A 12,292-nucleotide genomic window follows, 5' to 3' on the forward strand; every position below is an offset into this window, starting at 1 on the left:
AGAGGACAGCCAGCACGAGTCTGCCTACATGGAGCATGTAAGTATGCTGGCTACTGCCCTGCCAGACTGGCCCCCTGCCTTTCTTAAATACTGTGGAGCTGCAGCCCTAGGATGCCGCACAGATAGGGAGGGGGGTGAGAGGCCTAATCTACTCCTTCCTCAGTGAGGACGGAACTGACAGAGAGGGAGAGACAGCCCGCCGCTGAGGAAGAAGGCTGTAAGTTATGTTAGTCAGTTATCTTATCTTTTTTTACATGGAGGGAGTCTCCTGTCATCCTGGCCAGGGCTGTGAGGTACAATCATCATCAGGGCCAAGGACGTGGTTCCTCTCTCTGGCTGCCCCTGTATTATCAGGAAGGTTTGTTTATTCCAGCAATTTTAACCCTCACACTGCATGACAGAAGCAGCCAGAGAGGGGACCCCTCGGTCCATCCCTGATCCATCTGTCCATCCCTGATCCCATTGTTCATCTCTGATCCCCTATTCTGGTGGAGTCACTGGGGTGAAACCAATGACTGGTGGAGTCATTGGTTTTACCTTGGTTTTGTGGTGTAAATTTGTTGCATGGTTTGTCTCAGATGCTGGTTAGAGACTTCATTGTGACTTTTGCTTTAGAAGGTTTTTTAAAAAGGACATACCAGGCACTGTTTTTAGTTGATGTCATGCAGTGGTCAGTAATATATCATGTGCTTTTTTTTTTTAGTTTGTTGCATGTTTTCTCACAACTGAGGTGCAAATGTACACCAGCCCTGACATGGCTCACAAAACTGATAGAAAACAGCATTGTACAAAAGTCGCCCATTTTTTGCACTGGCTGAAAAGTCGCAGAGGGGGAACCATACAAAGTGGCGTACTGAAGTAAGAAATGGGATCAGGTGCAGAGCTTGTTAACCCATTAATTCATGTGGTGGAAACTGTGTAACTGCACCAAATTTATTGCATGGCACAGGGCATGTGATAAATCTGGTGCTGATCACATTTCTTACTTCAGTACATTTTTTTAACCCTTGCGACTAAATGTGCAACTATACTCTAGAGCTGTACTCACTATTCTGCTGGTGGGGTCACTGTGTACATACATTACATTACTTATCCTGTACTGATCCTGAGTTATTTTCTGTATTATACACCAGAACTGTACTCACTATTCTGCTGGTGGAGCCACTGTGTACATACGCTACACTGTAGTTCGCTGTGCCATTAAAATGTGCTCCGCTTAGCGCCGCCTGCCATAGCTTCCACTGACGTAACAAGGAAGGTGAGAGAGCCTGCAGAAAACATAGATTTGAGGTGTAATTTGTTGTAGAATGGTGTGTTTTATATTTTTTTATATTTCATTTTATTCTTTGGGAAAATGGGAAAAAAATTCAAAGCAGTGTTTTGTTTTGTTTTTTGCATATTTTAAGTCCCAGTGGGGACATTTATATGAAATCATTATATTGCATTCACTGTTTAATGTTATGCCTATTACATTGCATAATACAGTGTGATCTGCACTCCACTCATACAGTCTGGCTGAGCCAGGCTGCATAAATGGACATTGATCCAGCAGCTCGAGGTATGTAAGAGAATCCTCTGATGCCAATTTAGCTCATTGGGGAGTACATGTAAAAAAGAGAACAGAAAAAAAGGGCGTTCTCTAAGTGTAGATGTTCCCAAATAGTTCAGATGCTGTATATATAATATATACAATGATTTGTGGTGTCTGGCAAATGGTGAGGTATTACACTCACCTTTCAGTGTTGTGCTGCAGGCGCAACACTGCGATGCGCATATAAGGATAAAGATCCTCTGTAGGAATCCCTGCGGCAGCCTAGCGTCCTTGTCCCGCTCATCAAAGATGGCGGTCTGGCAGTCTGAAAATTGGAGAGGTGTATACCTCTCGCTGGTGAGGATCGTGATCTGGCGCTGCAGGGTGGCTGTCTGTACGGATTCACAGCAAGTAGCCAAGGTAAAAGCAAGCGGGTTTATTGTTTAAAATAACATAGAGACAACGCGTTTCGCAAGGCAGATGCCTTTTGTATTTGTGTTCAGCCTTTCCCTGGGGCTCCACTCGCATTTACAATATTTATGGTAACTGCTGCGGGCATTTCAGCGTGGCTGGTTTTTATGTTTTTGAGCTCACCCTAGTACAGGCGCAGCAAGCATGACTAGGCAGGGTTGAGGTGCAGGTGCTGACGTAGGTTGGGTGGAGTGGTTGCTGGAAGGCTTCAGGCACGGATTCCACACAAGGTTGCTTTCCCGCAAAGCAACTATGAATGTAGAAACTTGTTATCTGCACTCAGGGAGCCTCTAATAGTTTCTGATTTATTACAAGCGGAGTTATGTAGAGTGTTCATGATTTGGCCCTTTGCAATACCTCTATTTGATAGCTGGAGGGTCAGTCCTGGGGGTTTTGTGACCAAAAAAAAAAAACTTATCAATAAAATACATATTATCTATTATTTATCTGTGCCCTATTCTTCCAGTGTACCTATTGTTAATTCTTTAATTCCTTCAGAAAATTTGTGCTCGTGTGCTCCATCGACCAAGCTACTGTATAAAAGCCATTTCAGAGTTGGGGGTCGGTGCTTGGTTGACGGAGGTAGACATTACCAATGCTTTTAAATTATTGCCAATACAACAGGATTAGAGATGAGTGAATTTTTGAAAACTTTGAAAAATTTGGTTCGGTCCAAATTTATTTGTGGCAAATCTCTATTAAAACCAGCTATTTCTGGCCTACAGAGAGGCTCAATAGGGGTGTAGAACACTTTGCCTTGTCCCAACACGCACAGGGAGTGTGCTGTGTTAGTGAAATAATACTGTTATTCAGTATGACATGCAGATTACAGGCATTGCTATTAGAATCACTGGAGCGTCTGGATGTGGCAGATTTTTTATGTAATTTTTATTTAAATTAATTAGAAATTATTTTAAATTATTTTTTTATTATTACCCATTCTGGTGAGCATCGAGCTGGTGGTCCTCCACCAGGCAAGATACCACCTGTTCCAGCCCTTGCCTCTCAGCGCCGCCCTGACTGTGAAAGTGCAAATGTTTAATTTAATCAGTTATGGTTCATTATTATTACTCTAAGCCAGTGGTTCTGAACCTGGGTTCAATTGAACCCCAGGGGTTCGTCGAGTAAGTCCCGGGGGTTCGGCGGGGGAGGTCACAACAGGACAGGCAAACCCAGCAATTGCTTGGGGCCCCGGGCCGGCCCGGGGCCCCGAGCAGAGCCGGTGTTTGCCCGTCCTGTAGCGACGGGGCAATTCCACCACATCACTATTAACTCCTTGCGGCCCCGCGTTAAGTTTAAAAAACTGAAGTGGGCAGTACACAGTACACAGGCAAACAGCCTCCAGCCATACACTGTATATGGCTGGAGGCTGTTTGTCTGTGGGGGAACACTGCCTACATCAGTCGTTTTCAACCTGTGGACCTCCAGATGTTGCAAAACTACAACTCCCAGCATGCCCGGACAGCCGTTGGCTGTCCGGGCATGATGGGAGTTGTAGTTTTGCAACTTCTGGAGGTCCGCAGGTTGAAGACCACTGGCCTACATAATGTTGGGGAACACTGCCTGCCTAATGTGAGGGAACACTGCCTGCCTAATGCGGGGGAACACTGCCTGCCTAATGTGGGGGAACACTGCCTGCCTAATGTGGGGGGACAGTGCCTGCCTAATGTGGGGGGACACTGCCTGCCTAATGTGGGGGGACACTGCCTGCCTAATGTAGGGGGGACTCCATCTGCCTAATGTAGGGGGAACTCTGTCTGCCTAATGTGTGGGAACACTACCTGCCTAATGTGGGGGAACTCTCTCTGCCTAATGTGGGGGAACACTGCCATTGTTGTGAAAATGACATGAGAGTGGCACTTGCCAAGGTAAAGCTGCGCATTTCTGAACTGGTTTCTGAAAGACAACAGCAGAAGTCACACTGATTTGCAGTAAATATTCATTATGTTTTTGTGTGAAAATCATATTTTCATGGTTTTGTTTTTTGTTCTTAATGGTTTTGTTCATTTTGTGCACCGATGTATAAATATATACCTCCTATGTTTTGAATTTGAAAAAATCATATTTTATTTTTCCAATTAAGAGGGGTTTGGTGAATGCGCATATGAAACTGGTGGGGTTCAGTACCTCCAACAAGGTTAAGAACCACTGCTCTAAGCTGTTTCATTGGATTCATGTGATAATTCCAAGTTAAGATTCATATTAGATTCCCAAGTTTAATGTTCCAGCATTTGAACTTTGAACTAATACTGTATGACCACAAAACCCAATCTAACAAAGAGTCACATGGCAGCACAATGACAGAGCCTAGAGGTGGCAGCAGCATGAGGAGACCGTTATCTGGCAGAATGACACAGCCTGGAATTGGCGGCAGCAAGAGGAGACCATATAGTGGCTGAATGACACAGACTGGAGTTGGCGGCAGCATGAGGAGACCATATGGCCTCATAATCCCGAAGATAAAAAGATGAATTTTCAAATTTAAATTGAAGATTTATGGTAGCTAGTGCTACCATAAAAATGTTTAGGTAATGTCCCAGCAGCATGAGTAGACCATAGGGCCTCACAACCCCTAACATAAAATGATGAATTTTCAAATTTAAATTAAACATTAATGGTAACCAGTGCTACCATAAAAATGTTTAGGTAATGTACCAGCAGCATGAGGATACCATATAGTGGCTGAATGACACAGCGTGGGGGTGGCGGCAGCATAAGGAGCACATATAGTGACTGAATGGCACAGCCTGGAGTTGGCGGCAGGATGAGGAGAACATAGAGTGGCTGAATAACATAACCTGGAGGTGGCGGAAGCATGAAGAGACCATATAGTGGCTGAATTGCACAGCCTGGAGTTGGCGGCAGAAAGTAGAGACCATATAGTGGCTAAATGGCACAGCCTGGAGGTGGCGGAAGCATGGGGAGACCACATAGTCGCTGAGTTACACAGCCTGAAGGTAGCGGAAGCATGTGGAGACCATATAGTGGCTGAATGACACAGCATGGAGGTGGCGGCAGCATGAGGAGAACATATAGTGGCTGAATGGCACAGCCTGGAGTTGGCGGCAGCATGAGGAGACCATATAGTGGCTTAATGGCCCAGCCTGGAGTTGGCGACAACATGAGGAGACCATATAGTGGCTGAATGGCACAGCCTGGAGATGGCGGTAGCATGAGGAGAACATATGGCGGCAGAATGAGACAGCTTGGAGGTGGCAGCAGCAGCATCAGGAGTCCTGAAAGTGACCTGGTGACAGTGGTACAGTGGATGGCAATACCAGTACCCGGTGATGAAGGTGGGGGAAAAAAGGTCTGATGCAGAGGAATGTTTGTAACTAGGGAGCAGCACCTTAAATCTGTTTGGCGCTATTCATATTTGTGAAGTGTTGATATGGCACCATGGTCAATCTACTTTGATGCATCAGGCATTGGTGGGTGGAAATCCAGTCTCTCCCCACTTTTTGGTGGACAGATGAATACTCCTTGGGGTGACTATGGACCCCGCAGCACTAAACACCCGCTCTGATGGCACTATACTGGCTGGGTAGGACAGCTCTTCCAGAGCAAACTCTGCTAGTTGCGGCCACAAATCAAGTTTGGCTGCCAGAAGTCCAGCAGATCCTCAAAGTGTGTTGGCATGGTCATATTAAGGTAAGCCACCACCTAATGGTTCAGGTCGTGCTCCAGGTCTACCTGCTGCTGATGAGTTGCTTCACTATGCGGGTGAAGAAAGGTACTCATCAGCAACTTTAGGCTCAGACTGCTGCTGCTCCTGCCACCTCACCCCTCCCCAGCAGCCATGGCAGTGGAAGGTGAGCGTAGAGGGCCCCCTGAGTCAGACCTGCGAGAGGATTGACGATGGCACAGATAGGCATCGGCCAACTTACTACATAGGATGTCTCTGTAGTGAGTTTGTCCTCCCCCTCAGTGGGTGTAAAAAATGCCCCCATTTTGTGCTGGTAGCGAGGGTCCAATAAGGTGGAGAGCCAGAAGTCATCCCACAAGCAAGTGAGCATGCATCTTGCCATTTGTGCAAGGGACTCGGAGGGACTCCCTGCCTCCATCTCCATTGTATACTGCCACGGTGTGTCTAGGTCCTCTGTCTCGCCCTCCTCATAACCCTCTTGCTCCTCTGGTTGCTCCTGCTCCTCCTCTCCTATCAGATGATTAGAAAAATTGCCCATCTTGGGAAACCGAAACTGTACTCCACTGTGCCCCTCCCCCTCCTCCTCCAGTTCAGCCCCCACAGGGCTCATGTGGCCGTGAGATGTAGGTGCCATGTCTCCAGTGCCCTGACCAGCCATTGTTTCCAACAGGTATTGTAGTAGATGAAGCAGTGCAATGACGTTGTTCAACCCGTAATATTAGCAACTGACTAATAATGTGGCTTTCTCAAAGGGCCTGAGTGAACGGCAGGTGTCAAGTATGAGCTGCCCCTGGTTGACATTGAAGTTACACAGAGGAGTACCCCTATCCGCTTGGATCATCAAGAAATCGGTGATGGCTTTTCTCTGTTCGTATAGTCGGTTCAACATATGGAGGGTGGAATTCCAACGTGTGGAAACTTTGCAAATCAGACTATGTTGGGGGATGCCATTCTGCGCTGCAGCTCAAGGAGGGTGTGCTTTCCTTCCCACTTTTAGGATGTCTTGAAGATGGGGTGAAAACTTCAGGAATCGCTTGACAACCAGATTGAACACGTGTCCCATTCAGGGAACATATCTCAGGCTTCTCTGTCGCAGCACAGACAAGATGTTCCTCCCATTGTCGGTCACCATGGTTCCCATTTCCAGTTTTTGTGGAGTAAGCCATGATTTGATTTCTTGATTAATTACTGTTAGTAGTTCCCCTGTGTGACTCTGTTCGCCAAGGCAAACCATGTGAAGAACAGTGTGACACCACCATTCCCTGCATATATGGAATGCTGGAGGGACACTGAGACTTTTCCGTGCAGTGGAGGATGAGGACACAGTGGAAGATGAAGAGGCGGAGTGGCACACTGTCACAGGACCAACGGCCTGAGAGCCGATTAGCTTATTTTCCCACCATAGCATAGGACAGAAGCAATGGGAGGACAGGGACTACTGCCAACTGAGGGTTGTGTCTGAGGAACCAACCGACTATTGACTAGTGGTGTCAGATGTCACTTGTGATGAAGTGGATGACCGTGTTAACCAATCGATGACGGCAGATGAGTTGCTGGTCGAGACACAACTACTGCGACTCCTGCTGCCACTCGCCCCTAGTCTGCTGCAACCTCTGTCTAATGAATTTAGGCCTCTGCCACTCCTCTGTGCACGTCCTGGCACTTTTCTGCCTGATATGCTTAGTGCGTATATGAGGAGAGGACAATGCGCTCCAGTATGCTTAAAACAGTATTTGTCTACAACACCAGCAGGTGTGTACTTTTGACTGGCCTTTCACAGTATGTGTAGGCCCTTAACACTTTAAGGCTAGGTTAACACTGCGGAGTCTCCGGACACTGCAGTCTCCAATATAATGCAATGTGTTCCGCGAGTATTTCCGCCTGAAGAATGAGAAACGCCATTCTTCAGGCAGAAATGTTCAAGCGTATTTTCCGTTCACAAATTCTGCTTCAAAAATTCCGAAGTGTGAATTTGTGAATGGAAATGTATTCACTATACTATAAATTTTAGTAAGCGGAATTTCTGCCTGCAGTTTCAAAGCGAAAATTCCGTAGTGTGAACCTAGCCTAACAGGAACAAAATAGTACACCACTTAAATGTATGTATGTGGTATGCATTTATGAGGGGAGGACAATGCACTCCATTACACTTAAAACAGTATTTGTCTACAACATCAGGAGTACACACCCAAAATTGCACTCTCTCTCAATCTCATTCCCGTCTCTATCAGTGCTTTTAGGCTGGATTCGGGCTTGAGGTGAATCGCTGCTGTAAAAGTTTTTCTTTGCAACACACACTGCTCTCTGTCCTTCTCTGCAATAGAACGCTGATGTGAGTGGGGGGTGAATCGCTGCTGTAAGAATGCTTTTCTGTGAAGCACACACTGCTGTCTGTCCCTCTCTCTCTGCAATAAAAGGCTGAAGTGACTGTCCGCAAGATGGCTGCCGATTATATAGGGCTGGGACATCACAGGGGTGTCTGGCTGCTGATAGGCTGCATGCTACATGTGATTCAAGGACATGGTCCCACCTTACCAGGATTCCTTGCGAATTGTCCTCACACATGGATCTGCCATTTTAGATTCCGTGGAGCCTGGACCGCACTAAATGGAGTTTAACCCCTTGGGGACTGAGCCTATTTACACCCGAAGGACCACAGCATTTTTTGCAATTCTGACCACTGTCACTTTAAGCATTAATAACTCTGGGATGCTTGTACTTCTGAATTTGATTCCGAGATTTTTCGTGACATATTCTACTTTATGTTAGTGGTAAATTTTTGTCGATACTTGCATTATTTCTTGGTGAAAAATTCAAAAAGTTCATGAAAAAGTAGAAAATTTTGTATTTTTATTACTTTGAAGCTCTCTGCTTGTAAGGAAAATAGACATACCAAATAAATTATATATTGATTCACATATACAATATGTCTACTTTATGTTGGCATCATAAAGTTGACATGTTTTTACTTTTGGAACACATCAGAGGGCTTCAAAGTATAGCAGCAATTTTTCAATTTTTCAAGTAAATTTCAAAATCTGAATTTTTCAAGGACCAGTTCCATTTTGAAGTGAATTTAAGGGGTTTTATGTTAGAAATACCCCATAATGGACCCCATTATGAAAACTGCACCCCTCACCATATTCAAAATGACATTTAGAAAGTTTTTTAACCTTTTAGGTGTTTCATAGGAATAGCAGCAAAGTGGAGGCGAAAATTCACTAACACACTAACATGTTCTTGTAGACCCATATTTTTTATTTTTACAAGGGATAAAAGGAGAAAAAGCCCCCCAAAATATGCAACCCAATATTTCTCGAGTAAGGAAATATATCATACATGGATGTAAAGTAATTTGCAGGTGCACTAGAGGGCTCATAAGAGAAGGAGAGCGAATTTAGCTGAAATGGTTTTTGGGGCCATGTCGCATTTAGGAATTCCCTATGGTGCCAGAACAGCGGAAAACACCCCTCATGGTATGCTTTTTGGGAAACTAAATCCCTCACGGAATGTAACAAGTGGTACAGTGAGCCTTAACACCCCACAGGTGTTTGACGACTTTGTGTTGAAGTTGGACATGAAAATGAAAAATGATCTTTTTTTTTACTAAAATGTTGATGTTACCCCAAATTTTTCATTTTCACAAGGGGTAATAGGTGAAAATGTTCCCCAAAATTTGAAACACCATTTCTCTCAAGTAAGGAAATACCTCATATGTGGATGTAAAGTGTTCTGCAGGTGCACTAGAGGGCTCAGAAGGGAAGGCGCGACATTGGGCTTTTGGAAAGCAAATTTTGCTGAAATGGTTTTGGGGGGCATGTCTCATTTATGAAGCCCCTATGGTACCAGAACAGCAAAAAAAAAACTCATGGCATACTATTTGGGAAACTACACCGCTCAAGGAACATAACAAGGGGTGCAGTGAGCATTTAGACCCCACTGGCGTTAAACAGATCTTTGTAACAGTGTGCTGTGTTCTTTTTATTTTTATTTTACGGCCAATACAATGGGGTATTTCCGTACCTGGGAGAAATTGTGTTACAAATTTTGGGTGTCTTTATTTCCTTTTATCTCTTATGGAAATGAAAAGTATGGCGCAACACCAGCATGTTAGTGTAAACATTTTTTCACACTAACATGATGGTGTATACTCCAACTTTACCTTTTCATAAGGGGTAAAAGGAGAAAAAGCCACCCAAAATTTGTAGTGTAATTTCTCCCGAGTACGGAGATACCCCATGTGTGGCCCTAAACTGTTGCCTTGAAATACGACAGGGCCTTGAAGTGAGAGAGCGCCATGCGCATTTGAGGCCTAAGATAGGGATTCTCATAGGGGTGTACCCGGATGCAAGCGTTACACTTGCCTCCTCCACCAAAAATACTGTGCGTCAGTTTTTCCCAAACAGGGTGCCTCCAGCTGCTGCAAAACTCCCAACATGCCTGGAGAGTCAATGGCTGTCCGGCAATACTGTGAGTTGTTATTTTGCAACAGCTGGAGGCTCTATTTTGAAAAAACTGATGTAAAAGATGTTTAAAATTTTTATTGGGGGGGGGTGTTCAACAGTGTAAGGGTGTAGTGTATATGAGGGTTTTACTCTTTACTCTTTGTTTTTAGGTTACATTCACACGGGCGGGGGGTTTACAGTGATTTTCCCACTGCAAACTTGCAAACTTGAAGCAGGAAACTTGCTGTAAACCCCCACCCATGTAAATGCACCCTGAACATTCACATGGGGGGGGGGGCAAACTTCAACTCCCAGAATTCACTGACAGACCATGCATGCTGGGAGTTGTAGTTATGCAACAGCTAGAGGCACACTCACTGGTTGGGATTGGGAAACATTGAGTTAGGTAACAGACTACCGCAGTGTTTCCGCACCACTCTCTGTTTCCTAATACAGTTTTTCACAACCCATAGGCCTCCAGCTGTTGCAAAACTACATCTCCAAGCATGCATGGTCTGTCAGTGCATGCTGGGAGTTATAGTTTTGCAACAGCTGGAGGCTCAAGGGTGGGGAAACACTGAGTTAGGAAACAGACAATGTTTCCTAACCAGTGTGCCTCCAGTTGTTGCAATACTACAACTCCCAGCATGCCCAGTAAGCCGATGGGCATGTTGGGAGTTGTAGTTATGCAACAACTGGAGGAGAACAGTTTGGAGACAACTGTGTAGTGGTCTCCAAACTGTAGCCCTCCAGATGTTGCAAAACTTAAACTCCAAGCATGCCCAGACTGCCCAGGCATGCTGGGAATTGTAGTTCGGCAACATCTGAAGGGCCAGATTTTGCCGAACTACAACCCCCAGCAAGTCTGGACAGTCTCGGCATGCTTTGAATTGACATCTAGAGCGCTACAGTTTGGACACCACTGTATAGTTGTCTCCAAACTGTGCCCTTCCAGATGTTGCAAAATTACAACTCCCAGCATGCTGAGACTGTCCAGGCATGCTGGGAGTTGTAGTTCTGCAACATCTGAAGGGCGAGATGTTACAGAACTAAAACTTCCAGCATGCCAGGACTGTCTGGGCATGCTGAGAGTTGTAGTTTTGCAACATCTGGATGGACAGTGGTATCCAAATTTTGGCCCTCCAGCTGTTGTAAAACTACAACTCCCAGCATTCCCAGACAGCCAAAAGCTGTCTTGACATGCTGGGAGTTGTAGTTTTGAAACTCCTACAAGCAGCAGTGATGATCACTTTACGGCAATCTTCACTGCTGCATCTGGGACACAGCCGCCGGTCCCTGCTTCCTGTTAGTCGCCGGTCCCTGGTCCCCGCGTGAACCGAGGTAACTGCCGCCGGTGGTTCCCGATGCATCCACGGCCCCAGCACATCGCTGCCATCTTCCCCCACTCTGCCCCGACATCCTCCAGGGGTGAAAGTTCATTTCCCCTGCTTTGCCCGCCCTTGCCCTGCGATTCGCCGGTCAGTCCTGATCGGCCAATCGCAGGGGTTAGGAGGAGGTGGTATCTTGCCACCTCGCTCCTATCCTTTAGGATGATTGGGGCTGTCTCTGACACCTCTGATCGTCCATATTTTCTGGCCTATCGGGCCATCAGAGACCTGATCACCCCGGAATCTCTGCGAATCGCCGATCTGAAATGATCGGAGATTTGCGGCGATCGCCGACATGGGGGGGGGGGGAGGGGTGTTGAATGATTTCAGCAGGCATCCCGTTCCGATCCCCATCCGGCTAGCGGAGGGGATCGTAATTCCCACAGGTTTACAGGTACGCCCTTGGTCCTTAACCCCGTTTTTCAGTTTTTGCATTTTTGTTTTTTCCTCCTTACCTTTTAAAAATTATAAACCTTTCAATTTTCCACCTAAAAATCCATATTATGGCTTATTTTTTGCACCACCAATTCTACTTTGCAGTGACCAGTAATTTTACCCAAAAATCCACAGAGAAAATGGAAAAAAAAATCATTGCGCAACAAAATTGAAAAAAACACAATTTTGTGGGGCTTCCATTTCTACGCAGTGCATTTTTCTGTAATAATGCCACCTTATCTTTATTCTGTAGGTCCATACTGAACACAATGATCTTTTAAACTGATCACTGGCATTTATTAAAGGGGTATTCCAGGCCAGAACTTTTTTTCATGTATCAACTGGCTCAAGAAAGTTAAACAGATTTGTAAATTAC

At 45.5% G+C, this 12,292-nt stretch overlaps 1 protein-coding gene across 1 annotated transcript in view; it reads left to right on the top strand.

The window, feature by feature from the left end:
- Window positions 1-12,292, top strand: part of LOC130293198 (uncharacterized) — a 42,420-nt gene that overhangs the window by 16,018 nt on the left and 14,110 nt on the right. The window lies entirely within an intron of this gene.

The sequence above is a fragment of the Hyla sarda genome, chromosome 10 (assembly GCF_029499605.1).
Source record: "Hyla sarda isolate aHylSar1 chromosome 10, aHylSar1.hap1, whole genome shotgun sequence".
Taxonomy (NCBI): Eukaryota; Metazoa; Chordata; class Amphibia; order Anura; family Hylidae; genus Hyla; species Hyla sarda.